The sequence below is a fragment of the Chrysemys picta genome, chromosome 12 (assembly GCF_011386835.1).
Source record: "Chrysemys picta bellii isolate R12L10 chromosome 12, ASM1138683v2, whole genome shotgun sequence".
NCBI lineage: Eukaryota > Metazoa > Chordata > Testudines > Emydidae > Chrysemys > Chrysemys picta.
Window position 1 is genome coordinate 2,657,576 of NC_088802.1, and position 14,317 is coordinate 2,671,892.

The 14,317-nt window shown below is 50.9% G+C and overlaps 1 long non-coding RNA gene across 1 annotated transcript in view; it reads right to left on the reverse strand.

Annotated features, from left to right (window-relative positions):
- Nucleotides 1-1,598: 1,598 nt before the first annotated feature.
- LOC135974903 (uncharacterized) overlaps nucleotides 1,599-14,317 on the reverse strand; it is an 87,941-nt gene continuing 75,222 nt past the window's right edge. Inside the window, exons 2-3 of the long non-coding RNA XR_010591969.1 lie at nucleotides 10,554-11,130; nucleotides 1,599-2,403 (exon numbers count right to left, since the gene is read on the reverse strand). This is a non-coding gene — a long non-coding RNA (uncharacterized LOC135974903). The remainder of the gene's footprint in view (nucleotides 2,404-10,553; nucleotides 11,131-14,317) is intronic.

The window sequence follows — 14,317 nt, forward strand, 5'->3', positions numbered from 1 at the left end:
CCCAGATCTGTGGGTTACTGCAGTGGGCAGAACCCAGAGACAAAGGGGCCCTGCCAGGGGGCAGCACCCCCAGGGAAAGGGGCACCGGGGTCCGGGAGGGACACAGGGCCAGCGGCTGGTGAGACACCAGACAGCAGAGGGTGCTCTGGGCTGGCAAAAGAGGCGCCGCACCGGTGAGGCATTGCATTGCTACAGGCGGGTTGGGCTCAGCTCCTTCGAGAGATTTCTCGAAGGACGTGTGAAAGGAAGCCCGTTCAGGGAGAACGGCAGCGCCCAAGAACCTTAGCCAGTCCGTGTCGATGGGAGAGATGCGGATCGGGCTCCTTTTGGAGTTTGTCAGTGATTTGGGGCTATTAATGAGGTAGAAATCTGGCAACACCAACTCCCTGGCCCAGGGGGGAGGCAGAAACCCGGATGGGTCTGGATGACCCCTGACAGGGAAATTGAAAGTTAAGGGCCAGCGGGAGAGGCTGGGGGGCGTCCTGGTGACCCCCTGAGGGTACAGAAACCACATCCTCCTGGCCAGAGACACGGGGGGTGGTAGGGGCCCGGGTCAGTGTGTCTGTCCTGTTACAAGACGCCAACACTGGGCGGGGAGTTGGGTCCAAGGGGGCAGGGCTCTGGGGGGATAGGAGCTATAGGGGGAGGAGAGGTGTGAGTACAGGGCACTGCAGGGGGCCAGAGGGTTTGGGGGGCTGGGTGTGGAAAATGAACTATTGGGGCTGCTTTTTCCTTTCCTTACACTGAAGTAAGCTGGGTTCTGGGTTTACACCGGAGACCCTGAGATCAGAGTCTGTCTCTAATCGCCATCCCTAGGACATCCGGGTTCTCTCCCTGGCTCTGGGAGGGGAGTGGGGGGCTAGTGGTTAGCGTAGGGGGAGCTGGGAGCCAGGATTCTTGGGTTTTCTCCACCGCTTGGGGGGGGGGAAGTGGGGGCTGGTGGTGAGAGCAGGGGGGGCTGTGAGCTAGGACCCCTGGGTTCTATCCTGGCTCTGGGAGGACAGTGGGGTCACCCCAGGGTCCTGAGCCCCCCATCTGTCTGAACCCACTACTGCTTGGAGGTGTTGTTTGGGTGCCAGAGCTCAGGGCGTCTGATCATCTCTCATCTACCCCCTGGGCAAGAGGAAGCCCCTGATCCCTCCTGTTCCAGCAACTCTGGGGTGTGTGTGTGTCATAACTATAAAGGGAAGGGTAACAGCCCTCCTGTGTACAATACCATAAAATCCCTCCTGGTCAGAGACACCAAAATCCTTTTACCTGTAAAGGGTTAAGAAGCTCAGGTAACCTGGCTGACACTTGACCCAAAGGACCAATAAGGGGACAAGATACTTTCAAAACTGGGGGTTGGGGGAGGCTTTTGTTCCTGCCCTTTGTTTTGTGTGTGTGTTCGCTCTTAGGACTAAGAGGGACCAGACATCAATCCAGACTCTCCAAATTTTTCTGAACAAGTCTCTCCTATTTCAAACTTGTAAGTAACAGCCAGACAAGGCGTGTTCGTTTTATCTTCCTTTTCTCAACTTGTGAATGTTCCTTTGCTAGAGGGAGGTTGATCCCTGTGTTGCTGTAACTTTGAAACTAAGGCTAGGGGGGTTCCTCTGGCCTCTTTGAATCTGATTACCCAGCCCCCCATGTCTGTACCCAATGCTCCTGTACCCAACCTAATCAGCCCAGCACCCCATAATGCCTGCTCCCACCCACCCCACAGCCTGTACCCAGCCCCTCTCCCCCTCCACGCACTCGTATGGGGTGTTGTCAGACGTCACCAGTGTGGTGCTCTGCTCTTGTTGGATGGTGATAACAGTCGGCTGTGTGCGTGTCCCCTCTGGGTGCTGCCCTGGCTCTGCAGACCCCAACACAACAGACCCCAAAAGAACCCCCAATGACCTCTGATAAGGTCCGAAGGCACCCGGCCAGGTTTATTGTCAAATGACTCACAGGAATAGTTCCCCACAGACTCTACTGGACATACTACGAATATGCGCCCCTGACAATGGACTGGCTCAGTCAGTCGCCGGACTCTCCACTGGACTGTGAAAGTCGGGGAGCTGCACCCTATAGCAGGGCACCCTCTGGACGTAGGAGACCTGGATGGTGTCTCGCCCTGGCCTGAGATGAACTCCAGCTGCTGCCTCTCACAGCAGATCACCAGCCGGGCGTTCTCCTGCAGGCAGCCAGCCTCCCGGCTGAACTTCAGCAGTGCATGGTCCAGACACTCCTCCATGGGGCGAGAAAGGCCACCCAGGGACGCCAACCAATTCCGCACCTTGGCGATGTTCTCCACGCTCAGCACCTCCGGGCGGGTGGAAATCAAGGCACAGGGATCCATCATCGGTCCCTCACGGCGGTTCCAGGTACCGGTGGACAATGGGGGTGGATGGAGACATGGTAATAAACTCACTGGCTCTGAAAGTGGGAGAGAAAACAGGTCATGGGGTCTGAGATCTCCCTTTGAGGCACAGGGGATATTAGTGTGTGGAGGACTCAGCCTCGTTGGGGGAATGGAGCTGGTGGAAAATGAAACGTTGGGTCTGATTTCACCCAGAATTACACTGGAGCAGTTCCACTGGCTTTGGATTTACACCAGAGTCACTAAGATCCGAATCTGGCCCTGATCTCCAGCCCTAGGGCACCTGGGTTCTCTCTCTGGCTCTGGGAGGGGAGTGGGGTCTGGTGGGTTAGAGCAGGGGGGCTGGGAGCCAGGACTCCTGGGTTCTGTTAGGATTTGGCTACACCTGAAGCCAGTTTGGATTAAGGACAGATGCAAATGTAAAGCATGGTTGCTCTTCCTGATTGTCTAAGGCACGCTCTCATTGCAGACTCGCTCCACGGTTCTACAAGCCCTTTTCTCTTCCCCTGCCCAGACGGGAAACCGAAACCAGGAGGAGTCTGTTACCCTTGACGGTGAAACAGTACCGGATTTACAATGTCTCTATTGGTGCCGGGCCCACGGTCGAAAGGGGCCCCGACCCGCTCTTCTCCGCCCCCGGCTCTCTCCTTCTCTCCTGTGGGGTCAAAAGCTTGAAGCTGCTGGGGCTCCGTGGCAGCCTCTGCCGGCAGCCTGGCTCCTTCCCCGCCTCATTCCCCAGCGTGCTACGTTCTCCCCCCTCCCCCCGCTGATCAGCTGGATCAGGTCCTTGCCGGCAGGAGGGGAGAGGAGGAGTGAGCCGCAGCACGCCGGTGTAGGGGGAGGAGGAGAAGAGGAGGGGGTGAGGCCTTGGGGAAGGGGCTGGAATTGGGACATACCCCACCCAGCCCTCTGACCACCCTGACCCCTGCACCCCCTACCCACCCCCAGCCCCCTCTGACCCCTGCACCCCCTCACACACACCCAGCCCCCTTCACCCCCCACACATACCCAGGCCCCTGTCCTGACCCCTGCACCCCCACAGCTCCCCAGCCCTGACTCCTGCATCCCCCCCATGCCCCTCAAGCCCCTGCCCTGAAACCTGCACCCCCTCACACACACCCAGTCCCCTGCCCTGACTCCTGCAACCCCCCCACATCCTCACCCCCATCCTGAGAACCAAACAGGAGCTGCCCCAGGTAAGCGCTTCACACCCCAACCTCCTGCCCCATCCCTGAGCCCCCCCTCACCCTAGCTCCTGGCCAGACCCTGCACCCAAACATTTTTTTACAATATTTGGAAAGATCATTAAGTGGTCCAGCGAGACCCTCTGATTTTCAAGTGGTCTGTGTAAAAATAAGTTAGACGACAAGAACAATCAAGGTCCCTCACTTTATTTTCATTTACTTGCTATTACTTATGGGAGGGAGATGAAGAAAAAAAGACTGAAAAACGGGGGCAGGGGGAGATAAGAGAGTGTTCTTTTTCTTGACTGGGTCCCAAGGAGGAGCCCCAAAAATGAAGCTGAGCACAGGTCTGGGGGGGCCCCCACTAACTCTAAATCCACCACTGACTGTCACGTCACCTGGGCTGGGGATACTGGCAGGGCCGGTGTAACCACTAGGCGAACTAGGGGACCGCCTGGGGTGCCAAGATTTGGGGATGCCAAAAAGTGGTGCCCAAATATTTTTTTACACTACAGTGGAGTCCCATCTCACACGGGGGGGGGGGGGGGAGGTTCTAAAGTCACCGTGTAAGAGGATAATCACGTATAGTGAAAATTACCATAAAGTACAGTATACACTAGAACAGGGGTCCTCAACCTATCACACGCATGCCAAAGGTGGCACGCACGCCAAGTCCCGGCTGCTGCTGAGCCTGCTGCCGACCTGGGGTTCTGTTCACTCAGCCGGCAGCGGGCTGAGTGGGGCCAGCAGTGGGCCGGCTCCTGCCAGCCGGGGTCCCAGCCGCCAGCCCTGCTCAGCCTGCTGGGGTCCCAGCCAGCTCCACTCAGCCTCCTGCTGCCCTGAGTGAATGGTCTGGGGTTCCGTTCACGGGCCTGGGGTTCCGTTCACCCAGGCCAGCAGGAGGCTGAGCGGAGCTGGCGGCTGGGACCCGGGCTGGCAGCGGGCTAAGGTCCCAGCCGCAGGCCCTGCTCAGCTCGCTGACGGTCTGGGATTCTGGCTGCCAGCCCCTTGCCAGGCGGGGACCCGGCCACGGGCCCCACTCAGCCTCCTGCTGGCCTGGGGTTCCGTTCACCCAGGCTGCCAGGAGGCTGAGAGGATCCGGCGGCTGGGACCCCGGCTGGCAGCGGGCTGAGCGGGGCTGGCGGCTGGGACCCCGGCTGGCAGCGGGCTGAGCGGGGCTGGCGGCTGGGACCCCGGCTGGCAGCGGGCTGAGCGGAGCTGGCGGCTGGGACCCTGGCTGGCAGGAGCCAGTGGACGGAACCCCAGACCGGCAGCTCAGCCCACTGCTGATCTGGGATTCCGGCTGCCGCCCCCTTTCCAGCCAGGGTCTCGTCCACCAGCCCCGCTCAGCCTCCTGCCGGCCTGGGTGTTCAAATTCTCTATTCTGTCCTGAGCACATAGCAGCCCCGTTGCTGGTAGTGCCTCACTCCACTCAACTGTCAGTGTTAGCCCAGTTTGTTCTCTGTGGGCTGAGTGAAGGTCTCAAGTGTGGTTTCAAATATCTTATTTTGTTTCTGAATAAACGTTTTCATCCCCATCCCGGCAATACCACATTTACTATGGCATCAATGGCTCTGTCACACCGGGCGCACACTTGGAAGGGGCCTGTCACAACCACATGGGGGCCCACAGATATGTTTGGCACAGGGCCCACAAAAGATTAATTCGGCCCTGGTGCTGCCAGGGGCTCTGCATGCTGCCCCGACTGCAGGCTCTACCTCTGCCACTTCCATTGGCTGCAGTTCCTGGCCAATGGGAGTGGTGGGGGTGGTGCTTGGGGCAGGGGTAGCATGCGGAGCCTCCTGATTATCCCTAGGTGTAGGAGCCGGAGGGAGGGGGACATGCCAGCTGCTTCCCAGGATCCGCGTGGCGTGGTGGCTAGCAGGGAGCCTGCCAGTCCCGCCAATTGGACGGTCAACGGCCTGGTTGGCGGTGCTGACCGGAGCCGCCAGTATCCCTTTTTGACCGGGTGTTCCAGTCAAAAACCAGACACCTGGTCACCCTATTCATTGAGTATTGTCAGGAAAATATATATACACAAGGCTTGATTTTCTAAGGGAGTGAAAGTAAGTAAAAAACTTTTTGGCTTTCTTTCTTCATCAGAGAAGCAAACAGAGGTACATAGCCACTTTTTCTGCTTTGTAGGTCACCTTTGAAAATGCAGAGTTCACAGAGTTATGGTGAAGACAAGCAGGATTTGTCCAAAAGTATAGAGAGTTATAAAATTACATCTCTACCACTATTTACTCTAATTCTGATCAGAAATGAAATGCTGTTGGGAAGAGTAAAGTGCAACCGCTGGATTCTGACACTTGTTCCTTGTTGGATCTAACTGGTAATGCCCTTTCCCATCATCACTGTCCAGTGTCCGTATTACTAGAGGCAAAGCAGGCCAGAGTTCAATGTGCTGGATCCCGAACAAACATCCAGTAAGTGACGGTCCCTGCTCCCGAGAGGGAAAAGAAATGTGCTTCTTTGAAATGGATGCAGGCAGGAGATTCTTTTAAATACTGCACCACAACGATGTCTGAAACTGCTTATCGCTGTGGGAGAGGATGGCAGTCGCTATGAATCAAGTCCTGCTCCGCTGCCCTCCACCCTTCTGACTCCACTTTGAGTCACTGCCTGTTCCAGCCCAGCTGCACTCCAGCCCCCAGCTCTAACTTCCAGTGCAGGCCGCACTCTAGGCCCCACGCTCCAGCCCCCGCCGATCCCTCCAGGCCCCGCTCTGGCCCTGCTGCACTCGAGCAAAGTGGGGCAGGGCTATTCTCCCAGTGCCCAGCGTTAGCTTGCTCTGAGGTCCCTGCCCCAGCAGCACAGGCAGCATCAACCCAGCCTGGTTCCAAAGCGTGTTACCCCTGATTATCGCGGGAGCCCTTTGCCTTGTAACGTCTGTCCAACTCCAAGGGATGATCCCCAAAGGAAAGACACCAGCTCCTGGCTCCTTCTCTTTAAGACACTGGGTAGGACTTGTCTACACTAGCAACAGCGGTTTAGCCAATCTGGTGGATAAGTCGATCGGAGGGAGTAAGTGACTTAAGCAGCAGTGTAGACCAGGCCTAGACTGTATCCCTGCCCCCAGGATGGATTACTCAGCAGCTCCTAATAACCACATGCCCTGGGGCAGACTGCAATGTAAGTGCCACTCATCATAGGCAAGGGGGGTTGGGACCTGCAGCCTCTGCCTACCCCTTGGCTGCCCTCTGCCACCCCCAGTACCTATGTGGCCTTCCACTAGGCCTGCAGCCTGGGGGGTTTCCAGGCCAGAGCTCCCCAGCTCCTCTGGTCCTCTCCCAGCCCTTCTCCACCTCAGGTACCTTGGTACGCTCCCCAGCAGCCAGGTCCCTCCCTCTTAACAGGCAAGAGAGAGAGCTCCTTCAGCACTTGGCTTCCCTGGCCTTGATAGGGCCAGCTGCGGCTACTTCCCAATCAGCCCAGCTTTTCCCCCTCCCAGCCCCCTCCCAGGGCTGTTTTCAGCCCTTCCAGGCAGGAGTGGGTGACCACCCTGCTACAGCGCCTTACTAGGGCTTATGTGGGTGTAGTTAGGGTAGGACGCTGCGTTCCTTACATCAGCTGTCTTATCAATTTCAAATTGACAAGAAAGTCCGGCTCCCAAGCCAGGCGGCGGCCAGATCTTTAGCTCCAAATTGGGCTGCCACCCAGGGTCCCCACTCCCTGCTGTGGAGAGGGGAGCTAGGGGTGGATTAATGAGTGGAGTCAGTGGACATTTAGGGGATTGGATTAATGGGTGGAGTCAGTGGACATTTAGAGGGTTGGGGGGGTGTTTAGAGAACTGGGTATGGATCAGTAGTGGGACATTTGAGGGAATGGGAGAGGGGTGTGTGGGGAGGGGACTAGGGTATAAGTCAGCAGGGGGGACATTTAGTAAGAAGGGATAGGGGACTATTGAGGTGACACTGGTATGGCTCAGCAGTGAGACAGAAAACAATACAGATCAGCAATGGGATATTTAGGAGTTCAGGTAAGGAGTTGATTAGGGTACAGTTCAGCCATAGGACATTTAGGTGGATGGGAGAGGTATCTTGCTTTCGCAGTGGGGAAGATCTTTACTTAAACCCATTTGCAATGTCGACAACAAAACACTGCCCCCCCCCAAAAAAAACCTCTGCACTCCCCCAACCCCAAAGTTTTGGCCTGAATCTTCTCGCGCTCACCCCGGCACCCCGGCATAAAGCAGAATTAACTCCACTGAAGCCACTGGAGTTACTGTGGCTTAACACCCGAGAAACTAATTGTTTCAACTTTAACAGAAGAAAAAAAAATCTTTAGACTTATACTTTAGACAGGGCAGAAGTCAAGGACTTTGGGGGAGGGGAAGCTTAAGGATTTTGAAAATGGCTGCAGTGGGTGTTGGCTGCCCAGGAATTTTTCAGATCTGTTTCCCCAGTTTGTGAAGCTGGGGTGAAGCTCCCTGGGCTGGTTTGGAGAGCCCTGGAAGGGGGGGGGGCGTATTTTTAAAGTACAAATGACACCTTCCCCAATACAGTCAAAATAACGGGTCCCATTGTCCTTGCATGTTTTACTTCCCCATTTTGTCTCTATTCTGCCAATAACCCTCTGGTGTAGCTCAAACAACATTTGTTCTCACTGCTAGAAATAAATCTTCAATCTCCCCCCTTCCTCAGTTTCCCTAGTTTGCCACCTCTAGCCCCCAAATATATATCAGCTCTGGGAGACCCCATGACCCCCACTTCATCTGTATATTTAGTGAGATTTAAACAATAGTAAAAAAAAAAAATTTGGCCCCCTGACAACTAATCAGTCTTAGAACAACAACTACAACATAACAATGCCCCAACAGCATTAACAAAATAATGGATAATACAGAAACTCAGCCCTTCACCAATCATAAATGGTGACAAAGTCACTCACCCAGCCAGCCTATAAATCAGAGCTTTTAAAAAAAAACAACAAATCCTATCCACCTTCTAGAAGAACATATTGTCAACCTTCCCCCCACATCCTGTCAAATAGAGAGAGAAATAAGTATCTTGCCATTTTCAAGTACGACAGCAACTTCCTGGCTGGCTGAGTCCGGCTAAAAAAATCTTTATAAACAGCAAGGAGTCCTTGTGACACCTTAGAGACTAACAAATTTATTTGGGCATAAGCTTTCGTGGGCTACAGCCCACTTCACTGGATGCATGGAGTGGAAAATACAGTAGCAGGTATATTTATACATAGTACATGAAAAGATGGGAGTTGCCTTACCAGTCACTTTTGTAGTGGTAATGAGAGTGGCCCATTTCAAAGAGTTGACAAGAAGGTGTGAGTAACAGTAGGGGGAAATTAGTATGGGGAAATTAGGTTTTGTAATTCTCATGTTTGAGGCAGCAAGAAGGAAGTCAGTTGTTTGTTCACTCTGAAATAACTCCCAAGTCCCTCTTTTTGGTGGTTGATATTCGGGTGCAATGCAAGCCTTCTCCAACAACTCACTGCAAACAGAGGGGGAGGAGAGGGGGAGTCCACAAAGGGCAAAGACATAAGCCAGGAGCTAGCCGTACTAAGCATTAGCACTTTCTTAGCATTATCAACTTCTGCAGAAATGTAGCTAAACTCGAAAAGAAATGGGTTTGTGCCAATGATGAACAAAGAGAGCCTGAATGTTTTGTTTTGGATTCTCCATGTCCTTTTCACATTCAAGATTCAAATCTTGTCTGCCCTAAAGGATTCTGAACCACTGAAGAATTGGCATGATTATAACAGCTTGATAATAAGAAATGAGAGCTGATTAATTGAGAGGGGAATTCTGTTTAGAACTCCCCGGGAGGACTGCACGAGGTTTTTGTACAGCCTCAATTGTATCATTTTAGGAGCCAATACAGTTAAAGTAGAAACCCCTAATGGAGAGTGAGTTATACCGGTATAAAGGTGTCTATAGTGGTACAAGCACCTTTATACCAGTACAACTGCTTCCAAGATAGGGGGTTGTACCACATTGCTGTAGAGATCAGCAATTTGTTTGGTCTTTGGTAAGCCTGGTTTTGTTTGCATCTACTAAAACCCATTTAACTCAAATGCCTATGAACAATTTTGGAGAAAAGTTTTGTATTGTAAAGGTTCAATACACTTGCACCTTTAATTAAGGATTGAGAAAACGCAGGATACACATTTTCAAAGTGGCCGACAAGTCCCTCAGCAAAACCAAAGATGATCAAACTTCATATTCCTGATATTTTTAAAGTTAAAAACAAACAAAAACAACCAACCTCTCCCACCCCAAGCTGAAAAATAAAAAGATTTTAAAAAAAATAAAAATCCTTCTTTATCCATGATAAAGATGGAAAAAAGCTAACCACCTCAGGCCTTTTTTTCCTTTACATATAATAGAATCATAGATATGTAGGGCTGGAGGTGTCCTCAAGAGGTCCTCGTCGAGCCACGGAGGCAGGACCAGTAAACCTGTTCTTAAACACCGCCAGTGGCTGAGATTCCACAACATCCCTTGGCAATTTGTTCCAATGCTTAACTAGCCTTATGGGTAGAAAAATTTTGCTAATATCGAACCTGAATCTCCCTTGCTGCAAACTCAGTCCGGTGGCGATGGAAAACAATTGCTGACCATGCTCTTCATTGTAACAACCTTTGACATATTTGAAGACTGTTATCGGGTCCCCCCTCAGCTTTCTCTTCTCTAGACTTTACATGCCCGGTTCTTTCAACCTTATGTTTTCTAAATCTCTTCTTTTTGTGGCTTTCCTCTAAACTTTCTCCTTTTTGTTCACATTTTTGAAAGTGTAGCGCCCAGAATGGGACACAGTACTCCAGCTGAGGCCTCACCCGTGCAGAGTGGAACAGAACAACTACCTCCCGTGTGTGACATACAACACTCCTGTTGATACACTTGTGGGACTGTACCATGTTTATTGTACCTTCTGCTTTTCTACCTTGTCATTGTAGGAAGCTAGTTTCATTACGATGCTGGTGTTATATTTCTCAGATGGCTGCTCTGATTGTTCGAGCATGTCTGGGCCGGGATGCCTCCCAAATGCAAAAATTACCTGGTAATCCACAGCAGCCTCATCGAGAGGAAGCACGGAGTGGTCTTTGTGACTGCGGGACTCTCTGCACACCACACAGATGGGGGTTTGATCCACTTCACAGAAGAGTTTCAAAAGCTCCTCGTGTTTTTCACGTTTTCTTCCCTCTTAGGTCTGGGAATTTTTGGTTATTTCAACTACATTCCTCAGGTCCCGGTTAGGCTGGAATTCCCCTTCCCGGAACGGTTCTCTGCACTGAGGGCAGGAATACCGGGGGGAGGTTTTGGACTCCTTGCAGTACTGAGTGATGCAGGATCGGCAGAAATTGTGCCCACACTTGAGAATCACCAGATCATTACAATCATCCCGGCAAATTGAACAAATAACAGCATCTTGGAGATCTTTTTCCTGTCTTTTCGAGGCCATGGCACCTACTAGAAAGAGGAAAATTAGTTGAACTTTCACTTTGCTCAGAAATGTGTTTATCCCCGATAGAAGCTGGCCTCCGCCCTTCCTGCAGCCTACTGCAGCTGCCTGCCTTGTGCCTCATTGCTGATCTGTTGTGAATGTGTTCGCTGGAGCCTGGGATCCTTCAGTTCTGGAAAGGAGAAAATATAAGGAGATAGGAGAGAGAGATATAAAATAATGACTATATTGAACTCCTCCATCTGTACAGATTAAACTTTAAACAAATATTTCCCTGTGCTGTCATAAACAGAATTAAGTCAGTCAAGTCACTGAAGAGATAAAAGCATTTCTAAATAAAAGAGCTGATCATAAAATCCCACATTCCATGCCCACAAAAACTTTATAGAGGCCAACAGTATTGGCAGAATGATGGCAAAAATATGCCATTATACTTTCCTTCAGCCATCATAGTTAGAAATTTCAAAACAGGATCTGATGTGAATTAGAAATAGATCAGAGTTGCAATGTTAGTTTGATTGGGACTGGAACTTTGCCAAAGTTCTGGTGTTCTCGATCTAATCAGCTCCATTCTAATACAAATAACAGATGTATTTTTATTATTACTGTATGTTGCAACTTGTAAAAACTTCCTACGAGTTATCTAAACAATTAAATTAACAATCCAGAACTACAGAGTGCCATGTTAAATCCGCTTTTTAATTTATTTGAAACATTCAACTACATTCAGTATTGCTAATGCCATGCATTCAAAAATCATGAATAAGCCCTAAAAAAAAGGAGAGATTAAAAAAGAATACATTTTTTTATTTACTTTGTGGTTACCGAGCCGTTAGATAACACTTGTGTCATGTTTTCAGCAGAGGTGGCTGAAACAGAATTTCTGTTCCAGGGGAAGTTCTGACATTTCAAAATTTATTTTGATTCTGAATCAGAATTAAAAAAATTGAAATTTCCCATTAAATGAAAATGTAGGGAAAAATCATTTTGGGTCAATCAACACATTTCATTTTGATGAAACCAAAATGTTTCATTCTGCTTTTGATTTAAAAAGTAAGATACAATTTCAAAACAAAAAGATGTTTTGAAACAAAAATGTGAACCAAGCCATTCTGAAATGTCAAAAGGAACATTTCAACATTTTTGACCTGAAACTTAAAAAAGAGTCCTACAAAAAGTGGAAAGTAGGTCAAATTGTGAAGGATGAATATAAAAAAACAACACAAGCATGTAAGGATAAAATTAGGAAGGCTAAGGGCATGTCTACACTTGCAGATGTAGAGCGCCTTGAGTTAAACCAGCCTTCGGAGAGCGCAGTAGGGAAAGCGCTGCGGTCTGTCCACACTGACAGCTGCAAGCACACTGTCATGGCCACCTTTCCGGCAATTGCAGCAGCATTGGGAATGGAGCATTATGGACAGCTATCCCACAGAGCACCTCTTCCCATTCTGGTGCTGTGGCTTGTGGGAAGGGGGTGCAGGGCATTCTGGGTCCTGTCCCAATGCCCCGTGATGCATCGGTTCGCATCCCAATAATTTCAGTGCTTCCATCCACATTTGGTGCCATCTTTCAACGTTTTTTATACTGCGCGCTCTGTCTTCCCTTTTGATCTGTGGGAACGGATCCTGAACTGCTGAGGAATATGCTGACGAGTCTCGCCAGCACGTCACGTTTGGCAGTCGAGTTACTCCTTAAGATCCAAACTGACAGTGAGGAGTCCGACGATGATAGCGAGTTGCGTAACGCATATGACACGAGATTGCTTGTGGCATTCACGGACATGCTCACCACCATGGAACGCCGCTTTTGGGCTCGGGAAACAAGCACCGAGTGGTGGGATCACATCATCATGGAAGTCTGGGATGACGAGCAGTGGCTGCAGAACTTTTGGATGAGAAAAGCCACTTTCATGGGACTGTGTGATGAGCTCACCCCCACCCTACAGCACAAGGACGTGAGATTGAGAGCTGCCCTGACGGTGGAGAAGCGGGTGGCTATTGCAATCTGGAAGCTGGCAACTCCAGACAGCTACCGGTCGGTCGCTAACTAGTTTGGAGTGGGAAAATCCAATTGTTGGAATCGTGTTGATGCAAGTTTGCAGGGCTATTAATTGCATCCTGCTCAGGAGAACCATGACTCTGTGTAACATGCATGACTTTGTGGCTGGCTTTGCACAAATGGGTTTCCCTAACTGCAGAGGGGCGATAGATGGGACGCACATTCCTATTCTGGCACCACCCCACCTAGTCTCCGAGTAGTTAATCAGAAGGGGTATTTCTCTATGGGTCTCCAGGTGCTTGTGGATCACTGTGGACATTTCATTGACATTAACGCAGGCTGGCCCAGAAAGGTGCACGACAAACGTATCTTTTGGAACACTGGCCTGTTCAGGAAGATGCAGGCTGGGACTCTTTTCCCAGACCGGAAGATCACCGTCGGGGAAGTCGAAATGCCCATTGTGATCCTTGGAGACCCCGCTTACCCTTTAATGCCGTGGCTCATGAAACCCTACACAGGGAGCCTTGACAGCAGCAAGGAGCGGTTCAACTACAGGCTGAGCCGGTGCAGAATGACTGTGGATTGTGCTTTTGGCCGTTTAAAGGGCCGCTGGCCCTCTCTGTATGGGAGAGTTGGACCTGGCCAATGACAACATCCCCGCGGTTATATCTGCATGCTGTACCCTCCATAACATTCGTGAAGGGAAGGGGGAAAGATTCACTCAGGCATGGACCACGGAGATTCAACACCTGCAGGCTGAATTTGAACAGCCAGACAGCAGGGCTATTAGAAGGGCCCAGTGCAGGGCCGCAAGGATTAGGGATGCCTTGAGGGAGCAATTTGAGGCTGAAAGCCACAAGTGATGTTTGGTGCCCTGCACGGGAGTGAAGTGCAGTGGTTCCAATGTTAGTAGGAATCTGTGTTTGCTACACTGACTTGCAGTGCCTGTTGCTTTCCTGGGCTAAGGTATCTTTTACTTTATGCAATAATAAAGAATGTTTTCAAAGCCAAAAAATCAATGTATTGAAAAGAAAATTCATTTATTGAAAAGAAACACAACTGCTTGGGAAACACAAAGGGTAAGGGGGTGGGGTGGGTAACGGCTCAATCACAGAGTTGCGTATGTCCTGTTATCACACTCAGCCTCCCTGTCTGGAGTGATGTGTAATGAGTGCTGCACTTCAGGCTGGCTGTAATGCATGGTGATGGGGGTTGAGTGCCGTGGGTGAGGGTCGTAGTTTTCAGAGCTGGGTGGTGAAGCTACAGGTGTTGGAGGCAGCTGGTGGCGATAAGAACCAGGATGTTGGGGAAAGTGGGTGGAGGTGACATGGGGGCACAAGGGAAAGAGTTGTGGGACAAGG